The following is a 15,443-nucleotide window of genomic DNA, read 5'->3' as shown; positions in this document are numbered from 1 at the left end:
GAAAACATAAACAATGAGAGAGAAGCGAAGCGAAGAAACTAAGTTAAGCGAATTGAGAGAGGAAATAAAACTGTTAAATCGAAGTAAACCTTCTGTGTGTTTACATTTTCTACATTCTTCTTTCCATTATTTCCATCAAGCCCCTTACGTTAAGACATGAGGAGTTGCCGTTGCTTGAGATTATTGAGAGGGTGCGACTTGGGAGACAGAGTTGTGTGTTTCATTTCGAAGAAGCAGTTTCATTTCTAAAAGGTGTAGCCATGCCAGATTTAAGGTGATCTTGTCAAGGCATATATGGTTGGATAAATCAGCAAATGCATTGAGAGAGAGAGAGTAACAATTTGTGCGTGCTTGAGAATAATGAGCAGTTATTTGCTTGTGCTTGCCAATTCAATCAATCAAGTTGCTGCGCTTTTAACTCATTGAAACCACTAAGAAATAAAATAAAAATTTCAAATCGATTAGGTAAAAAGAACGTAAATGAATACGACGATGAACCTCACATCATTTCAATTTATACCACTGTCATATATAATTAATAATTTCAATTACTTAACAATGTTAAACAATAGCGGTAGCACTATATATGGACTGAAGAAAAGGAAAAACCCCGCCGATTCAACTTTAAGCTCAATCAAGTCGATTCAATTAGAGAAATTACATCTGAATTCAGCATTGCGTTTATGGTCTAAAAACACCAATAGTGTAGCTATGTCAATTTCAATATAAATAGGCAAATCCCTATAATTCATGCAATATATAAATCTCATGAAAACGCATGTTGATTTTACATTTCTTCTAGAGAAAATAAATCAAATGAACGAAAGAGTTCGTGAGAGTGAGATTCCCAACACAACCACGAATAAGAAAAAAAGATGAATTAATGGATAGAGAGGGAATATCAAACTTTGAATTGAGATGAGATTATTATTATCGAAAAAAGAGATAGTTGAGAAGATGAGGAAGATTGTTGTTTTCTAAGCCCATGTAAGGTTTAAAGTGGTCCATGGGACTTCGTAATGGTATATTGGTATTAAATACAAACATTTTTGGGTTTCCAATTCAAATTTCCTCATTTCATTTTTATGCTAGATTTAGTCACTTAATAAACCTACTTCATAAGGCCACTTATACACGCGAGTTTTAAGCATTTTTGTTAATTTTTAAGTTAGTCACGATTTATTTATATTTCTTAATTGTCTTAATGACTTGTCATTTAATCAAATACGTTTCATTGAAGTGAATTGTCATTTATAATAGTATTTATAATATGTAAATTAAATAAGCCCAACTGATTGTTAATCTAAGCCTAAAGTCCAAAGCCCACCTCAAACATGAGATGATCACAATCGCACACGTGTCACCCAACGATCCACACCTCGCACTAACACCTTTCTCCAAAAACTGCTCTGTCTTATTTTTTTTTCAGTAGAAACATATCTTATATCATTTAAAACATCAACGGAACATTACTGCATGCTAATAAATGACTAGGTAGTTATGGATAGCCCAATTTGCAAGATCATGAGCTTCTACATTAGACAATCTACTAATCCAGTTAAACTAACAAAAAGCAAAAGGCTTACACAAGCCAAGTATCATAGACCTAATAGGCTCTAACCGCCAGTTAGGAGAGTTCAACTCTAGAGTATTCTGTAAATCCTAAATTACTGTTTTATAGTCACCCTCAAACAAAATAGAGGTCTCTCTCGTGCTTCTAGCCAGTTTTGCAGCAACTTCTAGTGCAACCATCTATTCTTCCTCTGCACTTCCTGCTTCTAATCTCCTAGTGGCTGCTCCCATCATATTGCCTTCCCCATCCCATGCTAAAGCCCCCACTGCAGCAGACCTTGTTTTCCTGCAGAAAGCAGCATCAAACCTAATTACAAGTGTATTTGATTCAATCAAGGGAAAGTTACTAGTATACTGCAGATAAGGAGTTAAGGTAGGAGTTTCTGCGTTAGTATTTCCAACTCTCTGGTTCTCTCTGAAAGCTTGGATGCATCTATTCCACTTAGCAAAAGCTCTTCTTATGAAACTATCCCTGTTAGGGACTTTGCCTTCAAATTTAGCCTTGTTCCTCATTTCCCATATCTCTTGCAAGATAATAGCTGCTAGAACTCCCTTTTCTGCAATGCCTGGATCATTGGCCTTGCTCCATTCAAGGAACATATCCAACCATCCCCTTATGGACTTGTCTGCCATCTCCTCTACTCTGTCTCCCAAATCAGAAGCAAACCAAATCGATTTTATCCATTCACACTTGAAGAAAATGTGCATGGGGTCTTCTTGCTCCAGCCAGCAAAAAGGGCAAGTATACTCCCTTTTTATGTTCCTTCTTGACAGAAGATCACCTGTAGGGAGGATGTTCATGTTCATCTTCCATAGCAGAAGTTGGTTGCTGGCTGCTATCTGAGTTTTCCAAAGGGTATTTATAGCTTTAGAATTAAAAGAAGATGTGCACCCTTGCCATTCCTCTTTTTTCAAAAACTAGTACGCAAACTTTACAAATAGTATGTCATTTCTAGTTCCTACCCATCTGACTTCATATAGCAAAAGGGTACATATATATTTGCTAGGTAAGCTGTATTATATTATATTAGAATGTAGATTACATGAATATAAAAGGAAGGATGGAACATACCTCCACCTCTCCTTGTTCTAGCCATTGTCTGCCAATGCTTAACACATAATAGGTTCCAGTACTAAACTTAACAAAACTTCTAGCCATTGTCTGCCAATGCTTAACACATAATAGGTTCCAGTACTAAACTTAACAAAACCTAAAGTAAACAGAGTCCGGGTTTTCCAACTTATATAGCCAAGGAGGTCTTCCCACATACACTCCCATCGTTCTCATACTAAGGCTGGTGCCATGTTTTGTAGCTATGTTAGCTACAAAGTTTGCTTCCCTCCAAGTGTAGGATATCAAACAGAAATCCAATTTTCGCTTACAGAGTTCCCACCTCTTCCTCAACTGCCATGGCACTTTGTTTGATACAAAAGCCAACATAACTGCATTCGAGTCTGTTTCTACCCAAACTTGCTTCCAATCTCTAGTAACAGCCATCTCCATGCTTTCTAATATTGCACAACATTCTAATAACTACTTGCTTTATCATATTTGCTATATCTGGTGAGAAAAGAGTCTCAACCTTACTATGGTCCCATCCATTACTATCATCTAACATCAAGTCCCCCACTCTTAGTTTCTCGAGGTCTGGTATGTCAGGTCCAATATCTCTCAGAGTAATAGGAGCATCATTGAGGAGGATCCAAGGTTGTTGCATCACATTAACCTTTTCCCCCTTCCTAATGCTCCATGTTGTACTTGGAAGAATACCTCTGGCTGATCTATGGACTCATTTCTATAACCAAGAAGCCATAGGTGGAAGGTCTACATTTATAGCAAACTAGTTTTTCCCATAAGCAGGCAAGAAAGTTTTTGCCCAAATGGAGGATATATCAGTGATAGTTTTTCAAGCTAGCATAGCCTTGTTCATATCACCAGCTTTCCTTAGTCCAAGGCCTCCCAAGGCCTTAGGTTTGCATATGTCATCCCACCCAATGGTGTGGACGCTTTTGCTCTCTTCTGTGTCATGCCACCAGAAGTTCCTGCATGCTTTATCCATCTTCTTACAAGTAGAGTTTGGGAGTTTATAGGTCGACATAACATATAAAGGTGTGGCCTGGGCCACAACTTGTATGAGGGAAGTCTTCCCAGCTTGTGCATATTATATATATTCTTACTACAATAAATACTATACTTATCATAATTTTAATCTTTTGTTCAGAAGCTTCACAATAGTTCTCAAGAATGCTCTTGAGCTTACCACTTTCAGCTAGGTTAGCTTTAATGAACATGATGAGATCATCTGCATAAAGGAGGTGAGTGATAGGGGGTGCATTTCTCCTGATCTTAATACCATGAATATCCCCATTGTTCTCAGCTTTGGTTATCATCCTAGATAAAGCGGGATACTAAAATAAAAAGGTAAGGGGAGAGAGATCTCCCTGCCTAAGACCTTTTTCAAGAGTAAACTTTTCAAGAGGTGAGCCATTCAGCAAAACTCAAAGAAACAGTTGAAAGGCATTGGGAGATGAGGAGTCTCCTCACTAAACCCAAGATTTTTGAAAATATTATCTATGAAGGACCATTCAACTTTACCATAGGCTTTTGTCATATCCATCTTAAGAGGTACAAAACCTATTTTTGTTTTCAAATGTTTCATATTGTGGAAAATCTAACTAGCCAGGCTAATATTGTCACATATACTTCTTCCTTTTATAAAAGCTCCTTGAAAAGGAGAAATAATCTTATTGATATGAGCTTTGAGCCTAATGGCAAGAATTTTAGAAATAATATTATAACAAAAATTACATAAGCTAATAGGCGTGATTTCCAATCCAGACATATGATCTGGATTGGAAATCTTAGGAATAATTAAAGCAATAAAAGTTCCATTAAAGCTAGGATTCATGCACCCTTGAATAAAAACAAACACAATCAATAATAGAGGGATCAACAACATCCGAGCACTGTTGGTAGAAAGTGTCTAGGAAGTCATCAGGGCCTGAGGCTTTAAGAGCACCCATCTTCCTCACAACATGCCATATATCTTCCCCAGGCCAGAGGGGGCAAGCAATAAGAATCTCATTTTCTCTAACAGTAATACAAGAAGTAAACAAATTAAGAGTGCTATCATTATTAATAGGGTTATCAGAAGCATAAATCTCATCAAAATAGTCTTTTACAGCTAGACCCACCTCCTTTCTTACCCTCCTTCCAATTGCCCTCATTATCCTTTATGTTATTAATATTATTTTTTCTTCTTCTGTAAACAGTAGACAAATGCTGACTGGGTTTTTGTTTCTAAAAGACTTTCTCTTTATCATACTAATCAAACATACTTGCTTTTAGAACCTTAGCTTTCTCATGATTATTTGAATTGAAAGGTTGTTGCACAACCCTATCAAGGTCTTTCTAAGTTCTTTTTATGTTATAGAAAATATTCTCAAAAATCTTTTTATTCCAAGTTTTCAAGACTTTTTTCAGTATTCTTTAGTCTATGGATTACATTCCAATCAGGCAGGTCATGAATAACTACATTCCAAACCCTATCTATAACAGGTTTACAAGAAACAACTTTTAACTACATATCATAGAATCTGAAAGATCTATCCGCATTCTCAACTACTCTGTCTTATTATATAGATGTATTGGGAACTCAGTGAATTACAATGTGGACAGTGAAAAACCAAACCATGGTGTTTCATTGTTCAAACATTTTTATACAAAAGAATCAGCCAAATCACATTGTCAATTGCCTATAATTAATTACTACCACAGGTCAATATGGCTGCGACCCAAACAAGTTAAAGAAAATAAAAAGAAAAGAGAAGTCAAAAGCATATATAGGATACGCACACCACTACTACTCCAATCATGTTGACGATGATCAAGAGTATAGAACCTGTTCACGAGTCACACTAGCGGCACTGAGTTCAACAACAGCAACGTTGACGTGCCCCGCGAAGTTCATCCCATTCAGTGGGCAATTACCGCCTCTATTTCTCCCCCCAATAGAAGTGCATCTTGATCGTTCGGAAGGCGGAATTGGGCCTTGTTGAAGGGACTGAAGTTCTAAACCTTCTTTCTTCAACCATTCTTCCCCTTCTAATGGCCTCATTGCTTCAAGTGGTCTATAGCACATTGATAAAATAATAATAATAACATATAGTTTAATAAAGAAGCCACTTCTTTGTGATTCCATTGTCCAGAGAAATGTACAAAAGTTTAATTTAATTTGTACTTCTTTTTGTGTTATGGATTTGGGTTTTAAGGCTAAGACGTTGAGTACGGTTTGGGATGATCGAGATGGAATATTAGAAGTTATGAACGTATATATATATATAGTTTAAGAGAAAGTGGATTATGAAATTTCTTTTTTCTCTGTTGTTCAAATATTATGTGTGAATACTTGAATAGTTGAATCGTTGTTTTTTGAGCTTAAGCGCTGTGTTGACAAATGACAAGGTCAGGGTCTGAAAGGCTAAATCGAATACACGGCACCTTGAATTGCAAACATGCTGTCTACATTTTATTTTGAATGAGTGAAGATCGTATGTTACACTCATTTAGTGGACTATGCATTTACCCAGTAGCTACCAAACTTGGTCTACTCCATGTCATCTAAAATACTTTAAAGAAGCGGCTGTTATTTACAGTCCTGCAACAGTATTTTAATTTTTTTTTTTTTTTTATACAATTTTTGGTCTCTTCAACCATTTTATTTGGACAGAATTGTCCATACTCATTTGATTAAATTACAAAACACCCAATCAAAATATTAAAATAAATTTATAATAATAATAAAAACAATTATATCTTTTAGACTCAATACACTTTTTCCACACCACATAACAACTACTACACATCCCTACATGCATCATGCTAGTCACTATAAAACCATATTGTCATTAACTTTTTGGTGGAAGTGTTCAGTAATGGACTTTTGACACTGCGTACGTTAAGAAAAGTCCAAAGAATATGATATCTTCGTAACCCATTTCAGGGTGTAGCGATGTTGGTAGAAATGTAGAATTGATGACCAACTACAGGCCCAAGTATTTTCTGGTATATTAGAATCCAATATGCATGGAAAAGCACACACCCAAATCCCCAATCGAAGACTATGACTAAAATAAAAGACGGGGTAAACCTCTTAAACGTAACCAAACTAAGTTCTGCAGCCACATTTTTCAAACATTTCTGCGCCGTACTTATTCACAACCTGGTTCGTGCCTATGCTCTCACTAGCAATGGTCCCATTTCTAGACGAGTCGTCAAACGTGTGGTTGGTTCGAAGGAACAATATTGATCAATGTATGTTCTTTTTTTACCCTTTCTCTTAAACGGATTTTCTCTTAAACGTGTTTATGGAGCAGTTTATATAGTGTTATAAACCACTTTTTAATTTACACTTATTAATTTGTTTGTAGGCAGTTTTATAAGTTGTACAAGACACTATATAAACTTCTCAATACACTATATAACATGTCCGTTAACGGACAGTATATTTAAGAGAAAACCTGTCGACTTATTCTGCTGTTTATAGTTAGAGTACATGCAACAAACGACTTTGTTTATGTTAGCTAACTGTATGAAAGTACCATTTTATTGAAATACTAATGTTAATTAGTTTTGTTTGGTGTGGCGTGAGAAGCTATCAAGATTTATTATGGCTTGCGAAGAACCATGCATTTTGAACCCTGTCGCACCATATCAGACATTTAATTTACACAAAATTGGGCGAGAAACTCCTGATATATAGTATAACTTTCACATATATATAAGCTTACTTGTTATATGACACATACAAATTCGACATGCATCAAGGCTTTACCACCAAATTTGGATGCTCACTTGGTTCAACTGGACTGGAATATGAGAATAATGGAGCTTGGTTATTGTTGAAGTTGCTTGCTCTTTTAAACAACAAGAAATTGGTCTGCCAAAATCACTCACAAAACCAAATTCCACTTTTTAATAACTCACGGACTAGTCTTTTAATTAAAATAACTCTCAAAGACAATAAATTGCCTTGGCCCATTTTATTTTATTTTATTCCCATTTTTACTCTTCAAATTACCCTTCACTATTTTATAAGAAAACCCCCACTAAAATTCTCTCATTCTCACTCACGATCTGTTTTTCTCCTTCAATTCCCAAGAACAGTCTCACTGAAAAGAGAGAAAATTGTGATGGCGATTTCAGGTGATTTAAGGGTATGCGCAATCAAATAAGAAGATCTAGTTCTAACTCACCTTAGGAAGGGTTAAAGCTCAATTTGTGCTTTTCCTGATTCACCTCTCTATAGGAGTGTAAAAAAAAACCGTTGACCCATCATCCGGTAGGGTACCCGGTCTTCACCCGCCACCCAAACTCGTACCGACCCGAAAATAGACCCGCCCCGCCACCATTTTTACACGGTCGGGTTATGGGTGTAGGTTCTATACTCAAACCCGACCTGTCAAGCCGCCAGACCCGCACCGTGTCAAAAGCCGTTGACCCAACCCCGTTGACCCGCACAATTTCAAGACTCTAACTCTAATATTTTTGTATTCAGTTTATATACTTTTTTTTTAACTTTTGTAGGAATTTGGGAGATCGATATGAACACAAACTTATGAGTTCAACATCAACTTCAAATATTCAAATTTAAACATTGTGCATATATCAAAAGTTCAAATTCAACTTTCGAATTTTGGAGAAAATGAATCATTCATCCTTATATTAATTTTGAATTCTTTTAGGGTGTGTTTGGAAGTTTTCCAGTAGAATTGGAATTGAAAATATAATTCCAAGACTTACAATTTCAAGTAGTTACAATTCTTTAAATTGGAATTCCTATGTTTTTGGTTGCACAACGGAATTCATTTCCAAATTCCACGAGAATCTCAAATCAACTGTTTTCAAAATTTCAAACTAAAGTTGATATATTCAAAAAAAAATGTTTAAGTTCAAATTATTATAAACTTTATTTTTGAATGTTTAAACCTCCTCTTATTCTAAACATTGAGATGCATCATCCACCATTTTTCTTAAAATCATCCAGGAAGCCCATAAAAGACGTGTTCCTTAGTCTTATCACCTGCAAGCAAATCAACAACTCGTAGTGTTAGAGAACGATCAAAATCTGAACTTTATTAACTTCTTGGCATAACTTGTTCACATCAACGGTGGGAAGACGCCGCGTGAGTTGGTCTCTACCATAGACTTCAATGTATCGGTCATGGAAGTCACACATTTGCTGACAATGGCATCTCCTCGGGTAACTTTTATTTGCAGATTGTTTCTCATCCGAACCTCTTTTCAATTGCTTGTCACTTCCTTCATTTTCGCCATTAATGTCCTCATGGCCATCATTCTCATTGCTGCCATTGTTTTCAACTTCTTCTCTTGCTTTATCAAGTTCTCCTCTCCTGTGTTAGCCAACTCCTTTTGCATTATTCTTCCCAACAATAATTGCTAACTCATCATAGTTTGTGAGAGGCTTATACCTAAACCCTTTGGCATTGGGATGTGACTGCAAATTATTTAACAAATATTTAAAAAAAAACACCTTGACAATAAAAGGCAAATTTATATTACTAAAAAATTACCTTAACATAGTTCTCCCAAACATCATCCCTCACCACAATCATCTTGCAATTGTCATTTGAATCCCTCGATTGGTCTCAAGTCAGATCATGATATTAAAATTTTAGTCCAAGTCTTTAAGCGAGCTTGAACATTATCCTTTGTCACTTTGCTTTTCCACATTTTTCTTTGATGGCATCAACAGATTCATCCAAAACAACAAAGCTTCCAACCTTGTTCAGATTTGTTTCCTTTTGAACTTGGTCAAGAAATGTCTCGATTAATACACGATCCATCTCAATTGTCCAAACCACATAGTTTCCTTTTGCTTTGGTGCTTTTTGGTTGTTGGGGTGATTGATTGTTCTCCATTTCTAAAGTTCAAAAGTTACATACAAAAATTATCATTGAGTTCCCATGCAACATGATATAAATGCTTATTAATTAGAAATATAAAGAATAACATAAATTCAATCCAAGAAACATTGCAACAGACCAAACATAGACTAGAAAATAAAACATTCTCAAGTAGAAAAACTATAAGACTAAGTCATTTAACGATTTCAATTCTCAAGTAGAAAAGCTATAAGACCAAGTCATCTAACGATCGACGCCATATAGTCGACCAAACATTTGTTGTGCCATCTGGTCCCTCATTACATTCCAATCATCATTGCCATAACTAATTTCAGTGATCAACTCATTTGTCTCTGGCCCTAAGATTTCCAACTCAATATCAACCTCAGCTAATAAAGGATCATCTGGATCTATGGCCATTATATAATTGTGAACAGCACAACAAGCAAGCACAATCTTCACTTGCATCTCAAAACTATAAAATGGATCACTTCTTAGTATCGCCCATCGTTTTTTTATCAATCCAAATGTCCTTTCGATCACATTGCGTAGCGATGAATGCCTATGATTGAATAGTTCCTTAAAATTTTGTGGTCTTCTGCCTCCCCTCCATTCATTGAGATGGTAGCGAACACCACGATATGGGGCAAGAAATCCAGGGGCATTGGCATATCCCGCATCCACAAGGTAATAGTTACCTATTTAAAATGACAACACTTCATTAGTCGATCTATTTCTAATGAATATGTATATCGTCCTTTAATAGCAATTGGTAAAGAACATACCAATTGGAACAGGGAGTGGATCCTGCCTCCGTAATGCAGATTGTAGTACTCTACTATCTGCCGCAGATCCTTCCCAACCGGCTAAAACGTATGTGAACTTCATGTCCATTGTACATGCACCTAAGACATTTTGTGAAATTTGTTTCTTCCTATTACGATAAGCTCCTTGTTCTGCAAGTGGGACTTTTGCAGGGACATAAGTTCCATCTAGTGCTCCCATGCAATCCTAATATCCCGTGTTGAAAAGTTTTAGATGAATAAGAACAAAACTTTTTGTTCCCACAAACAACACATATTTAAAAAATATAAATTTACTTTTAAAATATGTAAATCTTGGATTCTCGGCAATTTGTGGATATGGAAGTCCCCTGTGTCGCCTAACAAGATACTTATACACACGTATTATTGCATTCAAAACTCGCTTAAAATGACGATGAACAGTTTTAATCGATTAAAACCAAATTTCACTACTCGATTTCTTACATCATGTGCAATGGTATGTAAAAATATGCAATCTGTTCCTCTAGAGAAACAAACTTTGAATCTTGTATTCCTCTTTTTCGACCCATAAAAAATCACACAAACTAAGAAATTGGATTTTATTCATCCGTAACATGTTTGACAATCGTTATCATTCCCATTAGTCAGCCTATTCATAAACTTCTCTCTTTCAATATCAAGATTGGATGTAGGAAATTTATCTATATATGTATCGTGGTACCATCCTAAGACACAACGTTGTAGCCACACATGTTACAACAACATCCATACTCTCATCGAGAGATCGTATGTATGATCTTCCATCTATATTATAAGCATCAAATTATTCATCAATACATGCATGCAAAGAAAATGCATAAATATACATAAGTCACTACATACATCGAGGTATAAATATAAGAGTCCTCTAGTTGTTGACACACTAAAATACCAAAATGATATGTAAAAAAGAGAGAATGTTAAAAAAGAGAGAATGTTACAAGTGGGTGGAACGTATACTAAATTTTTACTGAAAATATTCTTCACATATACTAGGAGCTGGTTTTGTATTTCAAAATTGATTATGATAATTAAGATTTATTTGTCATTCATGCGCTGTATTTTGCTAGTGCATGTAATGGGTTTGTTCCTGAAAATGATATAGTTTTTGAGTCGCTCTTTTCGCCTTCAGTTGCCAAGGGATTTTGCCTTCCTTGAAAGCCAATACCGCAGCTATAAATAGTGCATTCGTCAACTACAAATGCCAAAGGTCAAATTGTGGCCCTATTGAAAGTCGTTCATGCTATAAACAAGGTTTTAAACTAACTATGTTCTCTATCGGTTTCAAATACCAGTACTAGTATACCAATCAGAATCCATTGTCATCCTTACTTCCTTAGCAAATAGCTTGCATGCATGCTCAAATAATGACACACGAAGAAGCAAAGTAATAATGATGTACTCAAATAGGAAACAACCATCAATATGAATTATTTCAAAGCACATGTCCTTAAAATGATTCATGCAGTCTCCCCAGTCTCAGTAAAGAGCCAATAATTGGAAGGAATAGAGTTCAATGATTTATCCCCCAAGCTAGGGATTCGAACAGTGGCAAGGTAGGTGGCTAGGCAGGTATTAAAGCCTACACACTAGAATTAAACACTGTTAATTATTTTGCTAGCAGACACAAAAAGGATTCAGGGAATCATGGTGTCTAAATTATATTTTAAGGACATGTAGGTTCAGAGTGCAAAATTAGGAATCAGATTTAACAGAAGAGAGTTGGACTTCCACCTCTTTTAACTTTTCTTAATATGCCTTGATCATGTCATTTTTTATCTTATTTTAGCAAGACCTTCTCATTTCAAAAATAATCGTATAGTTGAACTCTTTTTTTTTTCTTCGCCAGCAAAGATGAGAATAAAGATACAATTGATTCGCTATTCAAATAAATGTAACCTGAGACTGCCGAACCATGGAAGGTTATACTTCGATATCCCAATCAGCTATTCGAAAGGAAATCCTATAGCTATAAAAAAAATATGGGCTTTATAGAAACTAAGAGACACCCTGCAGGTGGTTTACAGTACTTCATTTAAGATGATTCTAGATTAAACCTTGTGTTCAAAACAGTAAGCCATTGATACATAATCAAGAGAACTAGAAATTTAATATAAAGCATAAAAAGTAGAAAGAAAAAATATAAGAATTATAGAACTGTGCAAACAACAACAAGAATAATGAAGGATGAGAGATGAGAGATGAGGTGAGAGAGTGTGCACCTTGGGACGAGTTTTGAGAAAAAAAATGGTTGAGTTTTCTAACTAGTGTTGGTAGAGAGATCGAGTGGGATATAGAGAGGTTTTAAAGAAGTAGAAAATATATCTTACCCGATAATTTTTCATTAAAGGAATTGTGGAATCGGAAATCTCAAGTTTCGCCCCCCATAGAAACTTTGCGATTCCTTTATTTTTGGGGTTTTGGAATTTCCATTCTAGCGCACAAAATGTTGCCAAACGAGATAACTCCTAATTCTTGGAAATATATTCTGAATTCTCCCCTCAAATCCAGCATTCCAAACACACCCTTAGTTTATATTTTATTGTTTTGTACTATAAATCCTCACTTCCATCTTCATTTTATCATGTTATAGAAAATAATCAATTTACAAATGGTAAATCACGAGAAATAATTTTCAAATTTACAGATATGGTTTTGGGTTTAAGTTCAAATTTTCTTATTTTTGTTTATTTTTTATTGATTGATTCCAATTTTTTCTCTATGTTGTGAATGAAAAATATATTACTTGCAGAATTAGAAAGTTTTTTTTGGGTGAAATTGGGTTAAAATGATAATTTCCATCTGACCCGGATGACCCGCCTAAAACCCGCCCCGTAAGCTGACCCAACAGGCCGGGTGATGGTACTAAGACATGACACTTCAACTCGCCCCGCCCCGGCCCGTCGGAGACCACTGGATTTGTATCCCCTAGACTCGCCCCGCCCCGACCCATCACTATTTGACCCACAGTTGACCCAGCCTGCCCCGTATTACACCCCTACCTCTCTATGTAAGTGTCTATATTTTTATTCTATTGTTTGGGGTTGTTTATTTTATTGTTTTAATGATTGGTTGTGCGTGACTTAGATATTTAGCTCAAATGGCCGAGCATTTTGGAGATATCCAAAAGTGATGGTGGTTCAATTCCACCAAGATCGTCTAAAATTTTAACGTTAATCAAACAAGGAATCAAGTGTGTAATGTGATTAATTTTCAACTTGGACAACACTTCCAAAAGAAGTTCCTAAAATTCAGTTCCAAAAGAAGTTCATAGTCCAGAAAATATTTATAGTTGTTGAGGTATGAACAATGATTGTTCATAGTCCAATAAGTGTTCTCATTGATCATTCTTCATGTTGTTGATGTATGAACAATCATTGTTCATAGTCCACTAAGAGTATGAACAATGATTGTTCAATGTGAACAATAATTGTTCATAGTCCAATAGGTATGAACAATGATTGTTCAGTGTGAACAATGATTGTTCATAGTCCAATAGGTATGAACAATGATTGTTCAATGTGAACGTACAATGATTCTTCGTAGTCCAATAAGTATGAACAATGATTGTTCATTTTTTACTGTTGAACACATATTGTTCATACCTACTTTAAGTATGAACACGTATTGTTCATATATGTTTTGGGTATAAACATTTATTGTTTATATATGTTTTGGGTATGAATAATCAATGTTCATATCTGTTTTGGGTTCATATTTTTTTTGGATATGAACAATCAATGTTCATATCTATTTTTGGTATGAACATTTATTGTTCATATATATCTGTTTTGAGTAAATATCTTTTTTGACTAATGGTTATTTCTTATATATGTTTTTTGAAGAGCAATCGCTTGGGCAGATGAAATTTTACAAATACAGGGTGTTCTAATTGAAGATCTTCTATTTGATAGAGAAATTAATCATCAGATAAATTTAGTTCATACCACAATTGGACTATGAACAATGAGTTTATAGTCATGAGTTATGAACATTCTTTGTTCGTTATACCATAATTAAACTATGAACATTGATTGTTCATAGTTCATGAGCTATGAACAATGAGTGTTCATAGTCTATACTGTACTATGAACAATCAATGTTCATAGTCATGAGCTATGAACATTCTTTGTTCATACTACAATTGAACTATGAACAATGATTGTTGATAGTCATGAGCTATGCACATTTTTTTTTTGCTTGGTAAGTTGAATTTCTATTAAGAAAAGGTGTAAAATACAATAAAAGAAAAAGGAAAGAAAAAATAAAGGGAAGCCCATGTTCATACTATCATGTTCATAATTGGGGGTATGAACATTTATGGTTAATTTATCCATGCTTAAAAGTATGAACAATGAGTGTTCATAGCTCCAATAAGGATGAACATGCTTTGTTCATACTGTAGTAGGTAGGGGCGGATCCAGCATTTCAACTCTCTCCGGGCTAAACAATGATAGCAAGAGTCTTAAACAAAAAAAATAATAGACACATTCCAAAGAAACAATTGAAACACTAGAATTCACAAGTAGCCAAATATATACTAATTCATCAAAATATCTAATCAAGTTCGACTACAAATCTATTTAAAAAGTAAAACTATTTAAACTGTATTTTACGGGTCTTGCGGGCGTCAAAATCATTTCTTTCCACAATTTCGATTCTAACAAGCACCAAAATTCAAATCCAAAGAAGAAAAACAGTACATTTCGACACAACGACACATTAACACATAACATACAAAATTTCATAGCCAACGAACCATATTAACATTTCAATTTTCAAACAACAATTTTTACATATCTAAAGCCTACATTCCACCAAATCAAGCAATGCAATTTAAGGACCCGACTTGTCTGCATCTTATCGATAATTGTCATTCAAGTTAAATAAACTTAAGAGTCACTGAAATGCTATTGTAATTGAATGTGGTGTAGCTCAATCCATGGCCAAAAGCAAAGATGGCATTTCCGTTGTAGAACTAACTTATATGTTCATCCAAGATAACTTTTTGCAGTATCTGGTCTGAGTTGCATTGAAGTTATGGGGAGCTTGGTTACGTATTCTTATAATCTTGTGGAAACCATGTGAGTGGAAGTCGGCCAGCTAAAAGAACGATGAGAG

This window comes from Coptis chinensis, chromosome 4 (assembly GCF_015680905.1).
Source record: "Coptis chinensis isolate HL-2020 chromosome 4, ASM1568090v1, whole genome shotgun sequence".
In the NCBI taxonomy this organism is placed as follows: domain Eukaryota; kingdom Viridiplantae; phylum Streptophyta; class Magnoliopsida; order Ranunculales; family Ranunculaceae; genus Coptis; species Coptis chinensis.
The sequence above is the reverse complement of the archived record's forward strand: the minus strand, read 5'-3'. Positions refer to the sequence as shown.